General features: G+C 46.1%; 1 long non-coding RNA gene across 2 annotated transcripts in view; it reads left to right on the forward strand.

Annotated features, from left to right (window-relative positions):
• The window catches only part of LOC135234933 (uncharacterized), a 115820-nt gene that overhangs the window by 72184 nt on the left and 25521 nt on the right, over nt 1-18115 (forward strand). The gene's annotated exons all lie outside the window — the stretch shown is intronic.

An 18115-nucleotide genomic window follows, 5' to 3' on the forward strand; every position in this document is an offset into this window, starting at 1 on the left:
TGTGAAAGGTCTTCCTCCCTATGAAAGGTCTTCCTCCGGCTCCGCTCTGTGTGAAAGGTCTTCCTCCCTATGATAGGTCTTCCTCCGTCTCCGCTCTCTGTGAAAAGTCTTCCTCCCTATGAAAGGTCTTCCTCCGTCTCCGCTCTGTGTGAAAGGTCTTCCTCCCTATGAAAGGTCTTCCTCCGTCTCCGCTCTGTGTGAAAGGTCTTCCTCACTATGAAAGGTCTTCCTCCGTCTCCGCTCTGTGTAAAAGGTCTTCCTCCCTATGATAGGTCTTCCTCCGCCTCCGCTCTGTGTGAAAGGTCTTCCTCCCTATGATAGGTCTTCCTCCGCCTCCGCTCTGTGTGAGCTTAGCTGGAGTTTGCGGTGTGAAAAGAAGCAGCTGGTGACACCATGTGTCTTGGAGAACCGCAGCTGTCTACACTCTCCCGAATCGACAGTGGGCTTCGCGCATGAACGGTGGTTTGCAGATAATTTGACATTCCAAATTATGGAGGGAAGAGGATACGTACAGCCCCATGTCCTGCCAAATTATTTTTTTTAAATTAAGTTTCAAAAACAATAATTACAAAAAAGACCACAGCACAAAACATGGTTGTCCTCATACCTCTTTTTTACTCCTGAGGAGAAAGCATAAAATAAATAATAAAATAATAAATAATAAAAGTACAAGTAAAATACTAACAGAGGTGGCCTCATTTCCTCAATAAAGAAACCATCGACAAACTGCAATGCAATTCTGCTGGGACTACATACAGCAGAGCTGGAAGAGTCGCTTTGAGCTTCATCTTGTGCTTTACATGAATGTTTCTTTTTTAAATATTTATATGTTCCGCGAACAGTGTTTTCACTCAGTCCGTATACCCAGGCACTGTTCAAACCTCACATCCTTGTAGGGCTGCAGGTTTTCGTAGTTTCCATTCGATCAGCAGCAGACCGGGGCCTTAGAAATGACGTGTGTGGACTCTTGAACGAATCGGCTCCTCAAATGTATTCAGTTGTGAAATGCAGAGAAAGCCAGCAGACAGTGTGGCCCTCAGGACTGGAGTCTATCACCACTGATTTACAGTGGCCCTAACAGAGGAGAAAAGCGTTTTTTGCTGCTTGGAGGCGGAGCCAGGGATCCTTCCTGTAATGAAAGAGCGGTGCAGGGCTTCATCCTGACGCCTCAGCGAGCAGTACTCTTTTGAGCACTGTCCCATGACAGGACAGTGCACTGTGTGCCGTGGAGTTTGATGAGGCGGGCTGAGTTATAGACCACGGTGGCCAAGGGTTAAACACTGTGTCTAATGCCTTATAAAAACACTGTTATTCCTAATGGACAAGGTGATAAAATGCCATGTTGCAATCATTCACCAGGGTCCTTATAAACATGAGAACAAGGCGGCTTTGCCCTTAGTCTTTCCAGGTCTGTACCCTTGTGCTACGCATCAGAACAGTGAACAGTGAGCAGTTGCAGTGACAGGCAGGATAAGTTCTTTGCAGATTGGGAGTAAAGGGTATCATTTTATTTCTGTGACTGACTACTTGCATTTTATTTTCAGGTTCACTTATTTGAAATGGAACTATAATCACAGTGATTTTGTATGATTCTATTAGATACAATAATATATGTGTGTTTTGGTATGTATATAATATTTGTGTGTGTGTGTGTGTGTGTATGGGGGTGAACTGTACAAATTGAAGAAAAAATAAGTATTTAAAGCTCCAAATAAACAAACAATAAGCAATTACAAGCAACAATATTTATCCCCCCTTAACTACCCAGGTAGGGAAGAGTGAACTGTTCATCTCTGCGAAGAAAATAAGGAGAGACTCAGAGGGTCAAGGGTATTAGGAAGGCTTAATAAATAGATAAATTGCTAATCATCTAACAGCAGTTAATTTTGTGCTATTTTGAGGATTAAGGAGCCCTCCTTGATTGTAGAGCATGCTACTCCCTGCTGAAATTGCTCATTGACATTGAGGGAAAAAAAAGTGTCCATTAAGTCATATTTACTGGGTCTTGTACAGCTGACTTCACCCAGACTTTGTTAACAAAGTTATTTACGTAACTTTGTTAACGAAGTCTGGGTGAATTCAGCTGGGGAACAGGAGGCGCTCAGCCACTGTGAGTCACAGATATCTGCAGGGATGAAGACCAGGTTTCCAACCTTCCTGAGAGACGTCGCTCATCAAAGTGAAAATAAAATGCGCTATGAGGCCAGCGCGTGTGCGGTTCGGTTACAAGGGAGCGGACGCGATGGCACAATGGTGAGTGTTCACTGCAAATGATGCTAAGTCTGAGAGAAAGATCGGGGTTTTCTCAGGGGGTAATCAGAAGGCGGCTTCTCTACCCCATAGAAAGATTCCCAATGGGTTTTTCAGAAATGTAACCTTATAGCCATTTCAATTCTGACTCAAGGCAGCATTTTTAGGCAGGAAGTAGAGCTCGCTTGTGGGCATTGCAGAATGCAGCTTGTTAAGGTGCCTTAATTCGGCAATTTTGACGACCTTATTTTTTAAAGTCTCTCAAATCATTGAGACAGTCAGAAATGTGCCTTTTCCATTAAAATGATGGTGGATGAACCAATGCAAAGGAGTTCAAAAGGGAAGTATATGAAGTGGCAAATAAATGATAATGGTGGCTGTTGCACAGCCTGTCTCCTTGTCTCTGAAGGATGCTGGGAACTTTAGGTCTGAGTGTTCTGGAGCTATGTTTCTAGTGTTTTTGTGCATGCGCGTGTATGTGTGTGTGTGTGTGTGTGTGCACGCGTGTGCGTGTGCATGTGTGTGTGTGTGCATGCGGTGTGTGTTTTGTTCCTGAGCCGACTGCTGAAATCATTAAAAATAATCACATTTCCTACCCGAGTAATCTCAATTGGTCACACCTTTAGTAGACATGCTGCAGGTAGACTCACAGACTGCGCATTATGGCTGTCTGCCAGTCTCCTCAGGCAGCCCAGTGCTTGTTCGACGTGTGAATCTCAGTTTGGACACAAGCTCTAAGGAACGTGCATGCAGACAGCGTGGTTCTGTGAATTAAACTGCAGAACAGGTCGTAAACACTGGCACCGACAAACACAAATACACCCATGCGCAATCTGACGGACACTGATGGCAGCCTCCATACGTGCTCGTCTGAATGAACCTGTTTGCAGACATTAGAGGAAAACGCTCTAAAATTAGAACAGACTGACGCCGAGCGTGTGATGTGTGAGTAATCTGAGGCAGATTGCCGATTTGCCTCATCTTGAGAGAGCTGTTAAACATTCACTGTCAAATGTGCCTCTTATATTTATATAACCAGTTTAATTTTTCATTTTATTTTTTAAAACTTGTGCTTTCCTTAACTTGACTAGGCATTTTAAATATAGAGTGTTGTTACAAATGTGCGGAAATAGATCAAAATTACACACATTACATATAATACCAATAACAATATATACAGTATATATATATACATTTTATTATCAAGGGTCAATAAACTCAATCTTGCACGGCCATGCTCAAAAATGCTCCCACGTAACTGCCCTTTCCCTCACCACCAATGTGTGGCTACTTGATAGGAGTACAACCTGTGTGAGCTGTGACATAGAGGAGACCATAGATATTCTGTTGGAGGAGTATGGCACCACTCTTTCATGAGAAAGTCAATCATTTCATGTAGTAGGCTAGGTGGAACTGGGTTTTCTTTTTGTCTCAGACATTGGTTCTACAAATGCAGGACTGAGTTCTGGTGACTGCAATGGCAATAAAGACATATGGAGAATGCCAGTGTTCCTCAAACCATTGTATGACTTCTCGTACCCTGTGGGTGAGGAACTGGCTTTAACCTGGTGTGTGAACGATTATGTGCCGGCCTTCCTTGCCTTCTAAGTGTGAGTGCAGCCGAACCGCACCAGGGAAACGTGTTGCACACTGCAGAATGGCTAGAACACTTTTGGAACGGTTTGCTTGGAGAGAGAGAGAGAGAGGGAGAGAGAGACAGAGATAGAGAAAGGAAGACTAAGAGGGAGAGAGAGAGAGAGAGAAACAGAGAGAGGGAGGGAGAGATATAAATGAGATGCGCGTTTCATGTTCTTAATTCACTTTGATGTGTTGCGTGATGATTTCTTTTCTCTGTCAATTGTGGCTCATTACGGAGCGCGGTGTGGAGGAGGCCGCGCGTGCCTGAGAGTAACCGCACCCTTTAAGGGCCTGCGGACGCATAGCAGGTCGCAGTTAGCCGCCATCGCGCGTAGCGGACGCATAGCAGGTCGCAGTTAGCCGCCATCGCGCGTAGCGGACGCATAGCAGATCGCAGTTAGCCGCCATCGCGCGTAGCATACACATAACAGGTCGCAGTTAGCCGCCATCGCGCGTAGCAGACGCATAGCAGGTTGCAGTTAGCCGCCATCGCGCGTAGCGGACGCATAGCAGGTCGCAGTTAGCCGCCATCGCTCGTAGCGGACGCATAGCAGGTCGCAGTTAGCCGCCATTGTGCGTAGCGGGCGCATAGCAGGTTGCAGTTAGCTGCCATTGTGCGTAGCGGGCGCATAGCAGGTTGCAGTTAGCTGCCAACGCGCGTAGCAGACACATAGCAGGTCGCAGTTAGCCGCCATCGCGTGTAGCGGACGCATAGCAGGTCGCAGTTAGCCGCCATCGCGCGTAGCGGACGCATAGCAGGTCGCAGTTAGCCGCCATCGCGCGTAGCAGACGCATAGCAGGTTGCAGTTAGCCGCCATCGCGCGTAGCGGACGCATAGCAGGTCGCAGTTAGCTGCCATCGCGCGTAGCAGACGCATAGCAGGTTGCAGTTAGCCGCCATCGCGCGTAGTGGACGCATAGCAGGTCGCATAGCAGGTCGCAGTTAGCCGCCATCGCGCGTAGCGGATTACCTGTTACAGACGCCCGTTCGGTTCATTTGAAGTGTTTGAATAAAACAGCGTGTCCCGGCATTGCCATCGTTTCCCAAACGAGGCACGGGGGGGGATCAGACCATGTTTCACTTTATGTTTTTTGCTGTGTGTTTTTCTTCTGATGGCGCGCGGCGGCGGCAGGCGCGTCTTCCGATTGCGGTTCCTCGCCGCGTGAGTCTCCGAAAACAGCGGCGAGACCTGACCGCGAAACCGTCTGGTGAATTATCGGCTGTGTCGGCTGTGGATCCGTAATGGGTTTGCATGTTGCGTTCCGCTGTGTCGCTTCTCTCTGAGTAGGCCTTGGATGCGGCAGGCTCACAGCAAGGAGTGCACTCCCGGGAGGCGTGATTACCCTGCGGGGGGAGGGGGGGAGGGATAGAGCTGCGTCCCGGCCCCCCTCTTCGCAGTTTGGCAGCGGCCTCCTCAAAACTGCAATGTCTAAAGTAAGGGCGGGGCAATTCCGTTCCTGTGTATGCATGTTTTTGTTTCCACCAATTACCCTGGCTAAATGAGCCAATTGGCCGTGTTCAGCAACACTGGTTCACTCGTAGATTAGATCACAGGAACATGTTTCATTCAGGGACACGAAAACAGTCTTCGTCGGCCGTTCATGCGCTTATTAAGACTCTCAGATGATGTAAAAATTAAGGGCTAATTGAGTAATTAAGGCATGAAGTTGGCATGAAAATATACGGCCCTCGTTGCCCACCTCTGGTGTAAAGGGAGCCCATGAAACAGTTATTAAATGTTACGCTGTAAGCATATCGACAAACCGAGAAACACTCACATTCCCACAGTCCTGAAATATGTGCTTGGGTCCTGTGGCAAAATTACAAGTATTTTTTTTCCCTCATTTAAATTTGGAGATAGCCACTAGCCTTCAAACGCGTTTACTGAAAACCGTTTCCGCCGGCGTTAACTGAATTTAGCGATCTCTGAAAAGGGGCGACTGCCTTCCCTTACAGAGGGCGGAGCTGACTGAGTGGCGGGCGCTCGGGTTGTTTTGTTGGCTGAGCGGGACGCGTCCGAGCGAGCGTGTCCCACTTCCGCGACCGAGGGAGGCTGGGGACTGGTTCGTACTGAGGCCTCTCTGCCCTCTCCTCCTGCAATAGCCAATAAACACCGCTTTCCACCCGCAGCTGAGGTAACTACCCCTCCCAAAGACCGTCATCTGGTGTGGTGTTTCTGTTCAAACGCAAAATGACACGACGCGCAGGAAAATCACTCAATGCACAAAACAGCCGAAATAGAAAAACATGGACAGGAACAGAAAAACAGGGACCGGAATTGAAACCTCAGTACGATGACATTGCAGATTTTGTGATAAAGGTTCCTGATGCAGTGCATCACGACATAGAGCACATCGGTCCACCCTTTTGGCGTGTTTACATTGGTGTAGTACAGTGAAGCCAAGAGTATGCAGGTTTTCATTCCGACCAATCACTGCATCCGCTGATTTCACTAACTAGCACACCTTCAATCAGAGATGAGGGAACTAATTAGTGAAATCAGCAGGTGTAGTGATTAGTTGGAAAAAAACATCTGTATACTCTCAGACCTCCATGACAAGTGTGAGTCGAATTATTGAGAGAAACTAATAATTCTGATAGTGATCTTTATTGGAAAGAACATTATTATATGTTATAAACAAAACTTTTATACTAATTAACCATTGCATTAGTATAAAATAATATAGGCTAATTTCCCAATTTTTTGATCATACAGTATAGCTCTTTACTGTACCAGTGCTTTTATATCTATATCAATTGTGGCAATAATTCTGGATTTGTGTGTGTATCCAAACAGTAACACATTTCTGGTTTTGTTTTAGTTTTATTTAAACTTCATTAATTCAAATAGAAGCCACTTGAGTTATTCAAGGGAAATGTGTTCCAAGTGGAAATGTTAATAGTCTTCTCAGGTTATAAATAATTACCATCTGCAGCAAAGGCATTTGTAAAGTAGTCATCCCTCCAGGCAGTTTGTAATAATCCTGACTAAATGGTCACATTAATGTAGCTTCTTTTTTAAAGGAAGCAGCTTTGTGCGGCCTTGTACACTCACTAGGCTGAAACCGGAGTATTAAAGGTTAGTGGAAATAAGACGTGTTTGCTTGAGACCGGTGGCATTTTGGTCTTAATAAGGCTCACCGTTGCTCTGACAGAGAGATCTGGTTTGAGTCCAGGTTTTTCCCCGGAGGCAAAGCATGATCGATCCAAGAAAATAACAAATGGCTCCCCCCCACCATGTTGCAGAGATGAGAATTCCAGAGTAACGCGCTTTATCCAGTGCGCTGTGCAGAAAACTCGCATCCATTTGTTCTTGTTTTCTGGGTCAAACCCCCTGCCTGGGTACGGGCCAGCACCATCCCCTCGGGCATTAGAGCCCGTGGCACTGGTGGTCCGTTTACCCCTCCGTAACAGCTGTCCCAGAATGCACAGCATCAGAGGCAGCACTGTGCAGGGCTCACGGTTCCAGCACCAGCCGGGCCTGGGTCACACGGCTCATACAAGTCCTCCAACGTCCCTGCAAACGGTGAAATAAACGTGTTCTCGCCGATGTCAGTGCTGCGTGCTTCGGCTGGCGATGTGTTCTCTAGGGTCTGCTGCAGTTGTTCTCATTTGACCAGCCTCTAAAGGGTTGAAGTATTTGAAATCCATGTTTTGCTCCTCTTTGTCTCAACCTCCTCTTTATCTGGTGCAACTTCCAAAGATGCTATTTTTCAACGTGTCTTAAAAAGAGCAGAGAGAACTTGACCTAATATAATTTAATGGCTAATTAATGTACTGACTCCAGAATGAAAGAACTGACACATTACTTCCCCCCAACCTCGGCTCGCTGGGACTGTGTAAAGATAATGAATTCAGGAGATTGTTTTTCCTTTTTAGAATGGTGCCCTGCTTTTTCAGCCATGGTACACCGGTCCTGTGTGAACGCAATCTCTACCAGGGGATCCGCTGATTAATGAAACTCATTTCTTTTACAGTAGCCAGAGATCCACATGATCATTACGCAAACACGCGTGATGTTCATCAGAGAATACGCCGGTCACGTTGTTTGCCGGGTTATTCTTCCTGGCCCAGAGGACAGGTGTGCAAAGAGGGCCCATCTGTTTTGGGACTTCATACCAACTTCGGGCCTTAATTGTTTAATCAACCCCTGTTGTTTATTTGATCGGACATGTTCTTTATGAAGGTATGCACATGTATCCTTTGTGAAAAAGTTTTACTAGGGGGTACCAGCATCGTGGTCCAGTATAGAGGGGTACCAGAAATGTGCTCCCGTACAGTATAGGGGGTAGCATCATTGTGGTCTAGTACAGCATAAGGGGTAACCAGCATTGTGATACCGTATAGGGGGTACCATTACTGTAGTCCAGTGCAGAATATTGGGGTACCAGCATTGTGGTACATTATAGAGGGATACCAGCATTGTGGTACCAGCATTGTGGTTATGGTCTAGTACATATAGGGGGTACCGGAATTGTAATCCAGTGTAGTACAGGGGGTAGCAGGATTGTAGTCCACTACAGTATGGGGGGTACCAGCATTGTGGTCCAGTACTGTATGGGGGGTACCAGCATTGATGTCAAGTACTATATCGAGGGGGTACCAGCATTCTGGTCCAGTACAGTATATGGGGTACCAGCATTGTGGTCCAGTACTGTATAGGTGCGTATCAGCATTGTGGTGCAGTACAGTATCGGGGGTGGGTACCAGCATTGTGGTCCAGTACAGTGTGGGGGGTACCAGCATTGTGGTCCAATACAGTATAGGGGGGTACCAGCATTGTGGTCCGGTACTGTATTAGGGGGTACCAGCATTGTGGTGAAGTAAAGTATGGGGGGTACCAGCATTGTGGTCCAGTACAGTATAGGGGTGAACCAATACAGTTGTTCAGAAAATAAGCAATATAGCCATTTATGTAATTAAGGAAAATATTTGGTCGGAACCAAAAATAGAAAATTCACGCACACCCTGCTGAGAGGGAGTGCTGCAGCTGTGACCCATGGCATCCCATTACACAGCTTAAATGGAGTTAATGTGTGAAATTAAATGGACGGTCCACTTCCTGGAGTGTGTCTTCCTGGAGTTTTTTTTCTATTTCAGAGATTGTGGTTTTGATTGGCCCAGACATTTCTTGTGTACAATGAATGATATTTTAGATACTTACAGCAGTTTGGCTGGCTTTACAAAGGCTATCAGGGCTTTTAAGGTTTCACGGTGTAAAGCAAAGAAAATGACTAAATTCAAGAAACTCCAAAGTAGGTTGTAGAGCGACGTGCAGCCTCACTCGTGTGCTATGTTGCAGAGGGCTGTGTAATAGCTGTTCAGTGTGCTTTCTCTGAGAACGAACGCGGACATAAGCCGCGATCCTTTCCCCTCTCCCACCCCTGACCCGCCCCCGCCCCTGCCCCCATCCCTGCACCACCCACCCCCGCTCCAGTCCCCGCACTGCCTCCGGCCCAGCCCCCGCCCCCATCCGCGTTCCCATCCCTGACCCGCCCCCGTTCCCATTCCCCTTCCCAAAGCAGTTGCTTCATAAGCGAAAGCATAAATAAAGACAACACTTTCAGGCGGATTCTTTATGGCCAATTTAAAAAAGTAGCCAACCTTAAGGGCCTCAGATGGTCAAATCCCTGACTGAGTTCTTGCATTTTCACATTTTCTCTGGTAAATCTCCGCTGTCGGTACGAGTTCCCTTATCTCCAAAAGGCCTGTAAACCAAGCGTAGAGATCAGTACGCCCAGCCCCGTCGGGCTCTGGATGCAAAATGCCCGAGAGAGCCATCGCTTTGATAAGAGTCTGATCTGAAGATGTCGCTGGTCTCTTTGCATTTCTATGTTACCCCTTCCTTTGCCCTGAAGGTAGACGGGTCTGTCGTGTTCTCCGTTCGACTGACAGGTCAGGCGTCTAACTTCTTTTGCATATGTTGGTTTGCATAAGGCAGTTCTGCACAATAAAGTTCTTTCTTGATGCCTTGTGAGGTAATGCACGTGTTTATTACGTTTCTGGAAACGTGAGATGCAGTTTGTGTGTACACCTGTACAACGCATGTATCTTTTTCTAAAGCTGTAGACACTGTGTTTGACTCGTCTTTTAAGGGATGAAACTAATTTCACCAAGCTATGAACAATATGACGGTCAAATGAAATTACCCCTGGACCTTGGCCTCATAAAGAGAAATATCGCCCTGGAATGACTCAGTGTGAAATGGAAACAGCAGCCCCTCTTTCTAATCTGATTTAAGGAGATGTACTTTCATCTGGAACAAAGGGCAAGGTAGAGACAGTGGTGTCATTTTCTGTTGATATTGAGTGCCAGGTTGTTGATTCAAGGCGATTTGTATTCGAGGGAGAGGCTTTATGATGTGCTGTCCTTGTGCTTTGCCACGTCAGATGCTTTGCAGCTGAGACGACGAGACCTTGACTGCGGACAGCCCGAATGTTTCTGACAGAAACGATTCTTCCATTCACAAATATCATTTATTGTTTATGGGTTTTTGAAGGAGGATTTGAGGGGTTCATTTAATGGCTTAAGGTCTGGCTGCTTCTCCTGCTTCAGATCTTGCTTGAAGCCGTAGGCCTGCTATTGGGGCAACGGTGCGGGGCGGTTAGGGAAGCGGGCTAGCAGCTCGGAGGGTTCGATTCCCGAGCGGGGAACTGGCGTCATGCCGTTGCGCAAGGCGCAGGATCTGAACCGCTTTAGTGAACTGTGAAATATTCGGCAGCACGAAGGGATTGCACGCACAGCAACATCCGAAGTCCCTCAGGATGCGGGCGCCTGCTACACACTTTAACTGCTGTGTCGTCGTGTCAAATGCGCACGGCCGTCTTTCTCCGCCAACTGACTCCCAGCTCAGGCGGTTGTTCCCGGGGCCAGGTCAGTTAGGATTAGTGCGAGGCCCTGGCTGTCGTATCGGCTGCTGCGCGAGTTAGAGAAGAGCCCTCCTGGGTTTCTACCGTACCCCCCCGGACCTCTGAAACGGTACCGCCTCAGGCGATAAAGCACGCCGTTATTACTGAATAATGCTAACGCATGCACTCCCCTGCATTACCACTGTAGGGGACGGACTGAGGAACTGTACAGGAAAAGGCAGCTCCGTTTGCAGGGAGACAAACGGTTAATGCGCACAGACAACAGAGGTGACCTTCAGGACATTTTCAGGTCTGCCTGTGTTCTTTTTTGACCTGAGCCTGAATCACATCATTTTGCTCTGAAACCCTTTGAAAGCATTGGATGGAAGAGCCATGCATGGCCTGCTCATCTCTCCTGTCCTGAGCGGTGTGTGTGAGAGTGAGCGAGAGAGAGTGTGTGTCTGTGTGTGAGATTGAGTGTGTATGTGTGTGTATGTATGAGATTGAGAGTGTGTGTGTGTGAGATTGAGTGTGTGTGTGTGTTAGATGTGAGAGTGTGTGTGAGAGTGAGTGAGAGAGTGCGTGTGTGTGTGAGATTGAGTGTGCGTGTGTGTATGAGTGTGAGAGTGTGTATGTGTGTGAGACTGAGTGTGTGTGTGTGTGTGTGAGTATGTATGAGGTTGAGAGAGTGTGTGTGTGTGTGTGGATGTGTGTGTGTATGTATGAGATTGTGTGTGTGTGCGTGTGTGTGTGTGTGAGATTGAGCGTGTGTGTGTGTGTGTGTGAGATTGAGAGTGTGTGTGATTGCTCCGATGAGCCCTTTGGAATAGCCATCTTTACTTATGTAAATGTAATGAGCACACGCTGGTGTTTGCCCTCGCTGCTGTGACCGGGGCTCGTGGAGGACTGGGGCGGTGGCGGACTCAAACCCTCGCTGCTGTGACCGGGGCTCGTGGAGGACTGGGGCGGTGGCGGACTCAAACCCTCGCTGCTGTGACCGGGGCTCGTGGAGGACTGGGGCGGGGCGGCGGGGCCCTGGCGGACTCAAACACTTCAGAGCGCGCTGAAGCAGGCCTGAGAGGCGTCTGACTGCCCTGTCCCTCAGCGCACAGGGAGGGAAGCTTCCGGAAGCACCGGCTGGCTTCGGCAGGAGTTAACCACCCTTTCCCTGAGGTGAACCTACAGCGATATCCTCACTGTTCTCATGGTCATATTTCAGTGATTTCCTCAATGATTTGCACTGAAGCAGTCATTTCCAACTGTTGTGCACACCCATTTGGAATTGGGCCATCTCTGTTTCAGAAGTGTCTACAGATTTCTTGAGTATTTTCAGCAGGTCAGAGGTGTGGAGCCTTTTTGTATATATGCTTACAGGTGCAGTTTGTCAGTTTACAGAGACTAGCAAGAGAAACCAGGAATTTTAGGGGAAAAAAGCCTCCACCACCTCCCACCCCTCCCCTCAGCTCTTCCTCCCAAGCCCCTCCTTCCTGCACACACACTGTCTTACATCGAGGTACTGGATAGAGTACCATGACCCATTCTATCATAGTCAATATGGCCAATTTATATTTCATATAAATTGATGTTTATGTCGTCTTATTTTAGCATAACAATAGCCTGGCGTTCATAAACTGTATGTCTAAGTGCCAAATTCAGTGTAAAAAATAGGTTTGAAAAATACAGCTTTTAAACATAAAATGACAGAGTGTTTCGCATCCTTTGGAATCTAACTTCTTAAGCCAGCTGCTTTTGCGGCTACAAACATTTTTCACTCGAAAAATGTCGTGGCTTTCATGATCTGAATAAGAGTTTCATTTGACTACTGAAAACATAGATACTGTCGTGTCACCAGTCACATGTAACAACTACTTTATGTCTTGGCTTTCATAATCTGTATGTCTCAATGTCAAATTGAGTGTGAAACACAGTTTTTAAAGGTTTTAAATGTAAGATGACAAAGGCAGTACTGGAGTTGCATTTCTTAATGTTAGTCTAGCTACCTCTGCTCTTTATTTATTTATGTATTTATTTATTTTCATTTGTTTTCATTTATTTATTTTTTTGAGAGGCTTACATAAGTGTTCGCATTTATGCAACTCAATTTCTATTTTGGTACAGCATCATGTGTTTCATGGTGGAACTTTTCCAGGTGGATAAAACAAACAGGGAAAAACAACTGAGCCAACTGGTCTGGAAAATGACTCCCTGGCCCCTTAAGAGATAATAAAGCTGAAGTCCTGGAAACGTATGACAGGCTTGCTGCAGTCTACACCTTCGCCGAGCCTCGAAGGCCATGGTATGACTCTTCCGTCCAGTCTACAGACAGAGAGTGAGTGCAGGCCAGTAATGGCCATCTACCTCTGCATGATCCACATCCAGAACCATGTGACTGAGACACAGGATTGAAGCACGGAGATCTCTTATAATGGGAGGCTGCTTCTGATGGACCCCTGTCACATAAGCCATGTTACAGGACAATAAGAACACTTCTTTCAGTTCTAAAGATTGACCTTTGACCCATCAACCACTAGGAACCTATAATATTGAAAAGAATGCTTCCTAAAACAAAAGAACACTTGGCCTGGAGACTCTAACTTGTTATCTTTCTCCAAACCTCTGTCTAACGGGATTCACACATGGTTGTGTCGAAGAAGCTAATCTCGTTCGGTTCACTTAGGAAGAGGTCTAAGGTTAACGCCGAACCGATGTCGCATGTATCCGTGGTTACCGCTACGCCTGTAAATTCAATTGAGGACGTTGTCAGGGCGAGAACGTTCTCTTCTTCCCCCCAGCAACTGCTGCGTGAGCATCCGTTATTGACGCCAGTTGCGGTTAAAGGTAACATAACAGAGTGCTCGGAGCTTAGTTGTGCTGAGAAAGCAAGCGAGCAAGAGTCTGTTCATCAATTTGTGAGAAAAAAAAAGAAGAGCGGAAACCAGAGGCTGCAGCCGTAAAGGGCAGGGAACCGGAGGAAGATCTCTGCTGACCTGCGATTCTGACTCCAGATTAACGGCCTGAGCAGGCCCGGCTCCTGCTGAGCCGAAAGGAAATGTCCGACAGGGTCCCCAGCCGCGCTTCAGTCTCCCTGGATGATGTTCCTTATTAAAAGCAACACTGTACCTCCTAATGCTTTTCTCACTTCGAAGTCTGTTGCTCAGTCCTGTGAGACGGTCCACAGGCGGGAAATAAAAGAAAACTGACACCTTGGTTATCCGTGGGCCGCTCTCAGCTAACATCCCATAGGAAAGCAAAATCCAAGAAGAGATCTCATAATTGTTTCTTTCATTTCTCCTAGACACAAAATGAGCTATTTTTAATACTAAGGTGAGACCAAAGGCTTTTTCTCCTACTTCTCAATTTCAACTCAGGAGAAAAAACCACATATAATCTCACTTACGTCTTACTCTGATCAAAACAAGAGATCTCTAAATGATCTTAAATAAGTCTATAATTTAATTCTCCTGAACATGGGACCATGAGATCAGAGAAAGAGCTCAAAGAAAACTCAGTTATGACTCCTAGGATCTCATGATTCTTCTCAAATAGTGACTTCTTCTTCTAGACTACTTCATAGTGACCTCATGAGAAACAGCTGCATCTCAGTTCAATATCCATTCGTCTTACTGAAGTCTCAAATTCATCCTCTCATTATCTCATCTTTTCTCCTAAGAGACAATTCAGATTGAAGTGATCTCAAAAAGATATACAATTGAGATCTTATTACTTTCTTAAGTGTTAAAGAAAAGACTATCCTGAGCAAAAGGTTTTGTCCTCTGGGGTCCCTCTCCCCGTCCCTGGGCTTCTGGGAAATCACCCGCACTAAGCGACAAATCTCAGAGGCCGAAGCGGTCGCCAGCCTCCGCCTGTCCTCAGCTGGTTCTGTCCTCAGCTGTTTTTCCCGAAACCCTTTACGCCCCTGTGGAAGTGTGTCATCGAAGGCAAGGTTCCAGGCTTTGCATGCACAAGAGCGTTTGCTACGGAGAGGCTCGTAGTGCGCGAGGGCCCGTTGATTCAGTGGCGGCGGCGTTGCAATTCTGTTATGGATCAGGAACTGAGCCTGTGATTCCAAGATGGCGGCTTTGATTCCCTGATGGGGCGCTGCTTCCGTAGCCTTGAGCAAAGTGCTTAACCTGAATTGCTTCTGTGAGAACATTCAGATGTATAAATTAATTGTATGGAAAAATTTTATCCTGGGCAAGATCATTGGCAAGAGTCATTATTTTAAGGAATGAAAAGGCTATCCTGGGCTAGCCTGCAGTGGTCCTCTGTCCTTCTTCTGAGATTCACCCGCACTAGGACAACTAGAGGCCTAGGGTGCCAGTGGTATCAGCTGTTGTAGCTGTCAAACACCTTCACATGACTGGTCTGAAAGAAGGTTCAGCTTGCATTACAGGGTGTATGCCAAGGACCCGAATGATTAGAAAAAGTCAGAGTAAGTGCACTTCAGTAAGAGTAATCTAGAGTTAGAGAGCTGCATATTATAAAAAGGTGCTTTTCCTAAAGCTGTAATTTTGAATGTGGCTATTTGCAAAAGTGCCTTTCGGTTGCACATATCTTCCACATGTCGCACAGCACCACTACATTACAGGCATTTAGCAGACGCTCTTATCCAGAGCAGCTTACACAACGTATCCATTTATACAGCTGGATACATACTGAAACAATGCTGGTTAAGTACCTTGCTCAAGGGTACAATGGCAGTGCCCTACCCTGATATTGAACCATGACCTTTCGGTTACAAGCCCCGTTCCTTACCCACTGTGCTACACTGCCACCCGCTCGGCTGTTCTGCTGTATTTTCTTTAGAAGCAGTGAAAATATTATCCATAAATAAGCTGCAAACAAGCCTGGATAGGTCGTGAATGGCCCTGCCACAGCGCTGCAAAGTTCCTCTGTGTCTACAGCTGCTGCTGTGTGTAATTTATAGATGCGAGCCGCCCGTTCCTGTGACTCCAGGTCCCTGTTCTCCCTCTCTCGATGGAGCCGGGGAGGGCTTACCAGAACAGCGGAGAGAGGGTATTAGTTTTGAGTCCTCACTGACGAGCTGTGAGAGAAAGAGCAGGTGTGCAGTCGATCACAGGGGAATAGAGACATACGCCGCACGGTTCATTCCCTCTGCCATCCACTGTTCTGGTGTCGTCCGTAAGCCCAGCGGGGGGGATCCTCCACTGACCTTTGACCTTTCCCCCCGGATCTGTCGGTGAAAAGCCGTCTCCCAGCGCGCGAGAAGGACACGTTATCGATGGTCGCAGTCAGCGTTTCCGTACGCATTTCTCTCTGTCAGCGTTCCTGTAAATCTCTCCACAATGGTTTCAACTGACTTTTTTTTTTTTTTTTTTCAAATTGCAGATTTGATAGATATAGGAAAGTTTTTTATATCATCTACCATTTGCCCCCAAACTCCCCCCTGATATCCGTACCTCAGACTCACTCACCTCCTTCAAATCTCGACTTAAAACCCACCTCTTTTCCTTAGCCTTCCCTTGATGTCTGTCTTCCCCCTTTGTCCATCACACCCCCTCCTCCCACCACTGCACCACTGGTCCCACTGCATTTTCTGCATTGTATGTGTTTTTATTGTATATATATTTTTTTTTTTGTATTCCCTGTGTTGTAAAGCATCTTTGAGTCTGTGAAAAGTGCTATATAAAATAAATGTATTATTATTATTATTATTATTATTATTATTATTATTATTCTCATTTATAATTTATTAAGGGCTAATTCCCTCTCTGACAGCGCATCTCCAGAATCGTGCAAGCTCTTTCCTGTTATGGGGGCAGTTTTTTTCCAGGTTCGAGGTGCTAATTACCTCCCTGTTAGGTAGGGAAGCTACACAGTGTGATGGTTAGTGATTGATGGATGCAATCTGGGCCTGCCGTGTCTTTATCTTGACGAAAAGACTTGGGCAAGAATTGGCTTACTGCCTGAAGTGAACACTCTGGGGAATGGAGTGGGAACTCATTTTGAAAAATGGGTCACTTCGCCAGGAACCACTTATCACTGCGCAATGTGTGACTGCTCTGCTTCTGTTTCTAATCCAGGACCTCAGTCTCTCTGTCTGTCTGTCTGTCTGTCTGTCTGACAATCATTAGAAATATTTCCTGTACAGAGCAGCGTTGTGTAGAATAAATCTGGAAATAAATATTTGTGAAGTGTTAACTTCATAGATGCTGAGTACAGTCCTGTAGAATTCCTGAGAGTTTTCAATAAAAGTTACAAACCAAAGTGTAATCGCATAGAAGAATGGTTATGAACATATATGTGAAAATACAGTAATATATGTATATATCTGATTGGTTCATAGCCGTGGTATATTAACCATATACCACGGCTATGACGCCTAATTCCTTTGCACAATTCAGTATCACTCCACGTCTGAGAAAAAAAAATGTTAGCCTAACAAACTACGATAGATAGTTAGTGTGTACTTTGCATAGCAACCGCCTTGCACTATGTGCAGGCAGCCAGGAGGGCCTATTTTATTTTGAACATTATTATTTATTAATAAAAACTATTTAAATTGGAGTGTGTCTATTAATTTCATATTGCCATACTTGGTGACCATTTTATACTGCTCACTTCAGGAGTTATTGCTTAAATATATATATATACACACTCACCGGCCACTTCATTAGGTGACAGGAGTGGTACCCGGTGTGGTCTTCTGCTGCTGTAGCCCATCTGCTTCAAGGTTTGATGTGGTGTGCGTTCAGAGATGCTCTTCTGCATACCTCAGTTGTAACGAGTGGTTATTTGAGTTACTGTTGCCTTTCTATCAGCTCGAACCAGTCTGGCCATTCTCCTCTGACCTCTGCCATCAACAAGGCATTTTCGCCCAGAGAACTGCCGCTCACTGGATATTTTCTCTTTTTCGGGCCATTCTCTGTAAATCCTAGAGATGGTTGTGCGTGAAAATCCCAGTAGATCAGCAGTTTCTGAAATACTCAAACCAGTCGTCTGGCACCAACAACCATGCTACGTTCACAGTCCCTTAAATCACCTTTCTTCCCCATTCTGATGCTTGGTTTGAACTTCAGCAGATTGTCTTGACCATGTCTACATGCCTAAATGCATTGAGTTGCTGCCACGTGATTGGCTGATTAGATATTTGCGTTAACAGGTGCAGTTTACAGTTGAACAGGTGTACCTATTGTACCTATGTGGCCAGTGAGTGTATATATATATATATATATATATATGTGTGTGTGCGTGTGTGTGTGTGTGTGTATGCATGTTTTACCAGTATATAAAGAGTTAAATTATTTCAAATAATTTTATGACCCAGGATCTGGTGTGGGTGGGGCAATTGCATTTAGTGCAATTTGCAGGTCAGATTTCCTGTGTTAGGTCCAGAGGAAGCACTCTGAAATCGTGTG

Source organism: Anguilla rostrata, chromosome 11, assembly GCF_018555375.3.
Source record: "Anguilla rostrata isolate EN2019 chromosome 11, ASM1855537v3, whole genome shotgun sequence".
In the NCBI taxonomy this organism is placed as follows: domain Eukaryota; kingdom Metazoa; phylum Chordata; class Actinopteri; order Anguilliformes; family Anguillidae; genus Anguilla; species Anguilla rostrata.